We start from the raw sequence: 9,965 nt of genomic DNA, 5'->3' as shown, positions 1-9,965 counted from the left end.
TAGGGAAAACAATCATAACAGTCACAAAAATATGTTTGGCTAACAATGATAAAGAGAAAGCACACAAATACAGCTACAAAAAAATGATAATAACCCAAAGAATGTTCACAATCTTTCATCCTTAATGAAGAGAGAATGAGGCAGACTTCCTGCCATATATACTTCTACATTGAAAGTATCAGGACTTCAGCATGCAAAAATATCCAAGTATTAAATGGCCTACGATGATGAACATAGCAGAATCATTTTTTTCCTATTCTCCACACTTCCCAAAGTCCAGTAAGTCAGATTTTAATTTAATAAAAGGCAAGCCACATGAACGCAGCAGTACAAGGTAGAATGAATCACACAATTAAGATACTACTTGTTTCATTACAACCATTAATAGTAAAGAATCAATACCATAATACTTTCACATACTTTACAGCTAACCAAACACTTTTGCTTTCATTATCTAAATTTTCATCAGCAACTTTGGGAGGTATAAATGACTAAAAAGCTGAGGCTCTTCAATACTAATTGATCTGCCCAGACACATAGCTAATAAATTCATGGAGCCCAAACTAGTCTTCCCAAAATAATATATTATTTCTCCATTAAAGATTGAGCATATACTCAAAGGTAAATAAAGGACTTGAGTTTCTCAATTTTCAAATATTAAATGATAGGTGCTGTTTTATGTATTCCCTCTGAATTTTCTCCAAAATTCTGGAATATTTTCTTTGCATAAAGAAAAAGAGATGGGAACCAACACCGCTAAGAACCTACTGTCAGGTGTTGTACATAATTGTTGTTTTATCCATTTTAAGGAAATGGACACTTAAGCATAGAACAGAAACTTGCCATAGATAATTCAACATAACTCATGCTGTAACTGGTTGACAAGTCTGAGTCCTAAAAGCCAATGATATCTCCGTGAGATTTATCACATTTAACAAAAGACTTATTAAATATCTATTATGTGCCATGTACCATTGCCAAGTGCTTCAGAAAGAGCAATGTTGAGATGTATTGATGTTACTCAGGATACTACATATAATATTTAACACAACGTTATCTAAACAAAATTCCTAGTAGGAAAAAAAGGTCTAGACTCTTAACAAAACTGCATCTTTCTTGTTTACATTTACAAATTTGATACAAAAAAAAAAGAGCATGGTGCACTCTACGAAATAAATTGTGGCTTATTCTCATTTTCCTTTGCAGCTTTTCAAGTCTCGCTCAAAAGCAAACAAAACAAAAAAAACACCCAAGAGCCTTTTTATTCTTTTAGTACTCTATGAGGTAAGTATTATTATTTATCTACATTTTTCGAATGAGAAAACTGAAGTTTAGGGCAGATAAGTCACTGAGCTAATTAAAAGCAGTACAACAGTGACTCTGATTCAGGCTGGCTAGTACCAGAGACTTTAACATCATGTGAAATTCCAGGACAATATAACTCTCCTTAATAAGAAATAGTTGTAATCAGTTCCAATTTGTTCAGCCAAAAATGAACTAAATAGACAATTAGGCAACTTGGGCAACTCCAAGTCATCATGTTAGAATCATTAACTTTTGCGATTAAAAAATATGGTATATAAAGCATACTATCAAAGTAGTAATTTGTTTAAACTGCATTCTTAGAAATGAATTATTTTTATTTAAGTACATACATTTGGGCTCTTTTTTGCATATGAGAATTAACAAATAATGCTAGCAACCTAAAATAAATGCATAACTGTTACGCAGTATTCTGAACGACATATAAGACACATTTTAGCACTGTAAAATAAGCACTTTTAGTAATATATAGGTATCAGCTCCCATATGTTGTTAATTTAGACTTTTTCTGGTATAACTCTAATTTATCTAAGTAATCATGCCTGCAAATAATGTCAAATAACAATTCAAACTCTGCCTGCCCTGTAATTTATGTAACGAATTCCATCCATTAATGTAAAACTTTTAACTGCTGGTATTGGTTTATACATGTAACAAGTTCTCTGGAAAACAAACTAGAGTTTCGAAGTCACACAGTTCTTAATAAATAAAAATCCTGCAAATACAATACAAATAAAAAAATATTTGATCTAATAGAAAAATAATCCTTCAAAAATTTCACAAATATTGTATATTGCACCATCAAGCTTGTCATTTTAATTATAAATTGACTGTGGAATCTAAAATTTGACACTGAAGCAAAATCTGATTAACACTTGCATTGGTAAAAAAATATTTTGGTGAATTATTCCTCATCATGTAAGTCTTTCACACTACGGCAAATTCATTTCTTCAACCAATTTCTCATGAGGTCCCAGAACTCCACTGAGAATAAAAGCAGATTACTTTGCCATTCTCCAAATCCAGCATATTCTCTCCAAGCTTTGAACACTGGAAATGCAGATTCCGTACATTCACGCACCTAGTGTACTCCAAATCATTCTTTAAGATTCAGTTCAAATACTACCTCCCTGAACCAACACATTAACCCCCTCAAACAAGATTGCTCTACTGTAGTATACACCCACAGCATGCACCTCAAAAACTAAACTTACAAGAATTATTCAGTGCACTTATAAAAGTACATGGCATATAGTAATATTTAGTAAACTGTACAAGGAAATCTGATTCAACATGAAATCATTACTAATAAATTTCTAAGAAAAAAATGTAAAACTTTACAAAACCAAAAACTTTTGAAGGTTTTGATGATTCTATACAAACACAAAGTTTTAAGCTTGCTTTCCTTTATAACTTTCTACTAATACAGACCGACCCCCAATTCCACCTGATCCTGAAAAATTATCAGGGCCTCTTAATGAAAAATAATCCCTCCTCTCTACAGCTCTTATAAAATTTATTACAAATTATTGAGTTCACCAAAATATTTTCAGGAGTTGAGAGAAGAATTATATCTTAATCATCTATTTTATTTTTCACTTTAAAGTTTACTCCTACTTATGTAGAAAGCACTAAGTAACTGTTTATAACACTTCTTGGTATCATCAGAGGTGTAAAACTTGACCCTATCTCGAAGCCTTCTTTCTGCCTGGAAAACCATTCACCCAGAATTTTGCCTGGCTTTCTCCTTTTTCAGTTTCTGCTCAAAAGACACCTCTAGAGAGGACCTCCCTCATCACCCTACTTAAAATAGTCTCCTCCTTCCATCCCTAATCAACTGATGTACTCTTACCCCTTTTTCTTCATTACAATTACCACTGTCTGAAATTGCTTGGTTACCGAGTTTTTATTTATTTTTTCTCTCCTTCTAAGATGTTAGCTCCATGAAGGCAAACTTATCTTACACACCACCATATGTACCCAGCACTACAACAATGGCAAGAAAAGAATAAACACTCAGATTAAAAGATTTTGTTGAAAATGTCTAGGATGCTAACATCTAACCAGTAGAGCCTAATTTTAATGTAAACAATTTCTATCCAAATGCTACACAAAACCAAGCAAATTCTATGAATTTTGCATCTCCAGAGAAAAGGAAGTCTTGACTTTTTAAAAAGCAGACTTTAGGTTGGAAGTTACCTTAGAGCTCAAGTCCAGTGGTTTTCAAACTATGCTCTAAAATACCTTAAGAGTAGGCAGGCAGAGGTCAAATTCCCTGAAGCACTGGACAATTGTTTTATACATACACATCTGTTTCAGGATATGTGATTCACACACATACAGAACACAAAAGTGCATTATACAGTCATGAGGCACTTAATGATGGGGATACATTCTAAGAAATGCATCATTAGGTGATTATCTTTGTGGGAACATCATAGAGTACACTTACACAAACCTGAACGGTATAGCCTACCAGGCTAGGCTATATGGAATATAGTCTATTGCTCCCAGGCTAAAGGCTGTACAGCATGTTACTGAACAAAACAACACAAGATTAAATCAAACACAAGAGAAAAGGATGCAATCAAGAGGTGCAGTAAATGAACTGTGTATGAGACGACTGCCAGCAAAACAGCATGTTTTACAGCAAACTTTTTTTATTATAAGTACACTCTAAAATAATGAAAGTAGAATATAATAAGTAACACACAAACCAGTAACATAGTCATTTATTGTCATTATCAAGTATTCTGCACTATACGTAATTGCATGTGCCATACTTTTATACTACTGGCAGGTTAACACCAGCATTGCCACGTGATATGAATTGTGCTAGGAATTCAGGATGACTAAAACATTACTATGCAACAGAAAATTTTCAGTTCCATTATAATCTTATGAGACTAATGTTGCATATGCCGTCCAATATTGACCAAAATGTCATTACGTGGCCCATGTCTATATTATCAAATTTAAACATTTTGGAGACTGCTATCTCTGTTCCAGGTTAAGCAGTTTGCTACAGACCTCAAACAAAGTTTAGCCTGACATATGTATGCATATATCTATAATTTCTCATAAATGTGCATAGATTAGAAAAGTTACAGCTCTAAATATTTTTCTCAGATCAGACATGCTGACTCACTTAAATTATAAAAACTACACTCCTAAAAACACAATTTTGGGCACTACTAAATCAAGGTGAAGTTCAAGGTATATCTGCTCAGCACCTGCAAGATATGGCATCAGTGTGATAGAATATTAACTATTCTCATTATAAAAGTTTTGGTGTTTCTTGACAAATGTTTATAATTTTTAAAAATACGAGCAGCTGCTGTATTTTGCCAGAAAGTCAAGCTTTAAACAAAAATTTACTACTACTCTTTCAAACTCCTGTATTATTTTAACTATCCTGAATCTGAAAGATGATCAGTTAAAAACAAAGGAAACTCTCCACTTATTTAAAATGATAATTCAGGAATTTCCCTATGGAGTAGCATTAGGTAAGAAAGGTATTAGATGCCAGAGTCTCATCTGAGGATAAAATGACCTTCATAATTCCAATTACTAATTTTCATACTAATTGACACTTTTATCTTTGTTTTAAAATTTAACCTTATTTTAAAAATTACATCAAAATAACAAACATATAAAAAGCTAAGATGAAGCATACTACAGTGCTTTGCAAGCTGTAAAGCATTTATTTTTTTAAATATAAAGTAGTACAATTAAGCCAAAAGGAATTAGGTACTTTAAATGGCATGGTAAACTTACTGAGTACTATTATTTGACCAACCTGTAAGAGATGTTTACAAACAGAAAATTAAATAAGAAATTTGTATGCAGGGTTAAGTATAATTTACAATGTAAAAAGTAACACAAAAACAGATTCCTGCCAGATATGACACAAAACCAAATGTTCCTCTCCCAAACACATTGTATTACATAATCAGTCATTACATTTTGTCCAGGTGCTGATACAAAATGCAGTTAATGCAGTTATGTTCCAACACTCAAATACATAAATGGAAAAACAGTATATCAATGTGTTTGGGGGGGGGGGCAAGTCTACTTACTTACTGTTACCTAAACTGCCAGGACACATAATTTTCTCTTATTTTATCATTCCTTGGCAAAGTAAAAATTTACTAAGTGTGTATTCTCATCTACTTTCACATAAAGAAAACCATTTCAAATCAGTAGAAGCAGAGAAAGGACTGGTGTCCTGAGTACTAGATCAAATTATCTTTTTAAAAAAAATACGCCATCTCTGTATCTTTAGTAGTTTATCATCATTAGTTTCTGGAAAATATATAGGCAAATAAAACAAAAGATTTCTAAAATCTTAAGTCATATGTTGGCATCTCTACTCAATGCAATTCTGGGAGTCATTTACTGTTTTGATTTCTACATCTCAAAAAACTGACATGAAACTGGTGCACAATCTTTTATTCAAACTCTTAAAGGCCAAATGTTTCTCAGTATTGTAATTTTCAAGTTTTAGAAAGGTAAAATAGTGTATATAACATATATGACCTAACGTGGTTAAGCCATGGTAAATACATACTACCATGTAACTATAAATACAAAATATCTCCTTCAATGACCTTAGTGACCTTAGCCATACAAAAAACAGCAAGAAATACAGACTTAAACATTCTGCCAGACGCACTTTATTACTAACATCTTTCCTTAGTCCTGTACTCACTCTATACACATTTCTCTACGTTGGTTATCTAGTTTCCCCTAGGTAATTAGAATCAAAACTGTAAGAAAGGATTCAAGGAAGTAAAGGAATACAGGATGCTCCCTCTCTCCCCAACCCTTTTTCAAATCTGTTGTTTCTGATCTGTGGATTGGCAAAAGCCCTCTGACAGCACTGTCAAATGACAATGGAACCAGTTCAGTCTACTGCATATTTATTGATAACCTACTAAGTACTAGGCACTATAGAATGCACTAAAAATGTAAATATTAATAAGACAAAGCCCTACCTCTTAGGTTTTTCCAGTCTAGTGGAGGTTATGGTAGATAGCAGGGTTGGATAGTAAATTACAACACAGAGTGACAAAAGCAATTAAGAGAAGTTTCAAGACTAAAAGCAGTATGGTAGAAAAATTTAGGGAGTCAGGGAAGGTTCTGTCATGAAAGTGACACTAGAATAGTTTTGAAGAGTAAGTCTGTCAAACAGAGAAATGATAGTAAAAATAAGCCTCCCACACATGTAAAAACATACACATGAAAGCGAAAAAAAAAAAGAGAGGAATTAAAAAAAGCTTTCAGGGTAAGTGGCAAATACGTCCAAAATATCTACATTTAAATAGACTTAGATCCTGAGTCTAAGCATATACAACTTATTATATATTTATGTGTGTCCAGTAAAGGGAAACTTTGTCTTTTCCTCTTATTTTTTTGCATTTCCATTTAATATAAGCTATAAGGTCTTACCAAAAAATAAACACTGTAAACCATTTTATTAGTTCATAATACAGCATACCTGCAAGTGATATACCAAGAATTTGCACCTGTATTTCAGAGAACAAGCTATAAAAAAATATATTAGGAATTCTTTTTCCAGGTCATCCTAATAGTACAAAGTAAATAAACGAACAAGCCATCTGGGAATGACTTTTCATGAGAAGAGTTTTAAGAGCTTAAATTAGCCAAACATAAAAATTAAAATTATGCACAATATTTAAATTGACAAAAAGGGTCAATTAACAAAATCAAAGTAAAAATTATAAAATAACTTTAAAAACTTAAAATCCTAATGTCCAGTCATTTCTTTCCAAAGACATACTTTATACAACAGACATCAATTTTAGATATAGCTGTTTTAAAAATATCCAGAAAAAATCAAAATGAAATTCAATTCCTTTAAGTATCACAGGAAGAAACCACCCTTAGTAAAGATGAACAGTCACCTGTATCATCAGCCACAATGACTCCTATCACAGTACTAGATCCCTTGATATCAACACTGTATGTAATTCTATTCAAACATTACAATGCAACTCAGATTAACCCTGCCTATAAAGCTGCCCTACCAGGTACCTTGGTTTCTTTTGCTTCTTTGTGTTACAAAATCCACTAGAGGTCTAGGTAACAAATAAAATCTTAGTAGTATCTTCTCCTAAGACTGTATCACTATTTGCATAAGTTGTCCTCAAATGCCTATTCAAGCACGCACATGGAAAGTTTGCTTTTATGTAATCACAAAAGGATGAACTTTCTACAATTCAAATGTTTAAGACAATTTAAAAATTTTAGTTAACACTACTTTTAAAGAGCAAAAAAAAGTTAACTTGTTTTTACTAATCTATTAATAGTCTACACATTATTTCATATATAGATATGAACCATACTTTTTCTTTTTCTATATTATCAGAAAATCTTCTGAAGCAAATTTGTCACTAAAAAGGGTAAAACTATAATTTCTCATGGGTTGTTAAAAATTCTGTAAGGATCTTTTAAAATACAAGTACTTTTAATATCAATATCTAATGAAATAAAAACAGAAAACAACTGGGGTAGAAGCATTTCTAATAAAATCTACTCACAAATCTGAAGTATTTATTTTAGAACAAGCAAAACTTTCAGGTTATAACTAACTAAAGTATCTCAAAAATCAAAAAGCAAATTAAGTGTCCAAAGTTATCAAAACATAGGTAATCGGTTCTCCTGAGGAGGAATATACTGAGGTTTATCTTATCAAGTACTTTTCAAATGAAAGGGATATGTCACACATACTCACATTTTGCCCTCATTTTTCCACCATATAAATTATTTTAAAATGAAAGTATTATAGAAATTTTTTAAAGGCTATATTTGTTGCTTGGTTAAATATACAGGCAATTCTCATTCCCCAACAGCATCAGATTAGGTTACAGATATCTCTACATAGCACACTTAAAATAAAAGGGTTCTGCCAACAAATGATGCTTACGTTAATTTTTTTATGGATACAGCATTAATTAGGATGCTAAAAAATGTTTTTCAGTTCCTATCTCAAATACAAAGTATTCACAGAAGTCACTGCAATTCAAGCCCTCAGAAAAAGATGAGAGAAAAGTAACTGTAAAATTAAATGAGGATCTTACAAAATCAAAGAAATGGAGGAGTTTTGCCTTTTTACAAGCATTTTGTATTTTTTCCTTCGGATTTAATATTACAAAAGAACTACAAACTGAAGAGGAGTTCAACATACAAAGCTTACTAAAGATCTTGGTCCATTAAGAAGTGTTTTAATGAAAAGATATCAGAATGTAGACATCTAACTATTTGAATGTAGAGACATTTAACCATAGCGCTCCACTGTGATTCTTAATTAACCCTTTAAATCTAGAACAAAGTTATCTTTTGGAATTGCAAAAGAGATGTGTTCACTGATGTTTGGGAAACAAATGTTATCAAATACAGCAAACATTCCCTAATAATTCAACATAAACCTGGTATGTAAATATGTAGTTTCAAATTTCTATCCTCCCCGTAATTACTTCCACTTACGTTGTTTCCAAAGGCAAATCAAAAATTGGACTTATTCTAGAGATCTAGAAATTCCTAATATAAAGTATGACAGGAAATGTGTTCAACTCTGAACAAAATTCAAGTATGGCCTCCCTTGTTAACAGATTTTGGTAACTCAATACCTTCTACCATTTCGCCAAGAATCTAAAGGTTGATATCAATATATACTAATTTTCTTATACTTATTAGAAACCGTCCTGAAGATTAAGGAAGATTCTTCGACCAAGAGTTTTATGAAAATGAAACAAAATGTATTGCATTCGGTCCTCTGGATGTTGAAAAGTGAAGGCATCTCTTAGGACTCAAAGGAAGTTGATGTTTAGGTTTCTTCGGAGGGGTGGTACTCGTATGAGACTTTTATGGTGGTAATACCATATTCACAGGGCCTGGAATAAATGCAAATTCTAAAACCTTGGAAATGCTTTTATAAAAGAAAACTACAACTCGTATTCGAAAAGGACCACAGTCATCAAGAGTTACAGGTTTTCTCTCCTAGATGGACAACAGAGTCTCAATTAAGAACAAGGTGGACCTATTTTAACCCCACTCATTTCTTCAGTAAAACTTTTTTAAGTTAGACCCAAGACTGCAAAAGGTGGAGAGGCCCCGGCGGAAGTAGAAACCCAGGGCTAGCAACTTCACAGACAGAAGCGTATCGGGTTGCTCCGCCGCCCCAGGACTATCCGGATTCAGCCTTTACCACACCACGGAAGCGTCACCCTACGGGTGCTGTGGCAGACGGAGCATCACAGTTGCACTCCTTCCACCATCCAAAGCCTTAGGTATTCCAGGGCCTAGAGGGTCCTGAGGCCCGTTAGCCAGTCCAGTGTCTCCCATCTTTTAAACACACACACACATACACACACACACACACGCACACACACGAGTTGCAGGTGATGTGTGTGTACTGAGAATGGGAATAGCCAAGACCGCGGCAGCTGATGAAAGGGCAGCAGCGCGTCTTGAAGCGGGCCCGGGCTCCTTGGCCACCGCTGCTGCCGCCTTCTCTTCTTCCCCAGGAAGCGGCGCGGCGGGGACTCCTCCGCGCTGGCGGGAGCCCGTGGGAGCGGAGTCTGGGGGAAGCCCCAGCGCCCGCCGAAGGGACCGGGCCT

At 33.8% G+C, this 9,965-nt stretch overlaps 1 protein-coding gene across 5 annotated transcripts in view; it reads right to left on the bottom strand.

Annotated features, from left to right (window-relative positions):
- The window catches only part of CNOT2 (CCR4-NOT transcription complex subunit 2), a 103,063-nt gene that overhangs the window by 92,289 nt on the left and 809 nt on the right, over positions 1–9,965 (bottom strand). The window lies entirely within an intron of this gene.

The sequence above is a fragment of the Pteropus alecto genome, unplaced genomic scaffold (genome assembly GCF_000325575.1).
Source record: "Pteropus alecto unplaced genomic scaffold, ASM32557v1 scaffold76, whole genome shotgun sequence".
NCBI lineage: Eukaryota > Metazoa > Chordata > Mammalia > Chiroptera > Pteropodidae > Pteropus > Pteropus alecto.
Note: the sequence above shows the minus strand (reverse complement) of the source record. Positions and strands in the feature narration are given on the sequence as shown.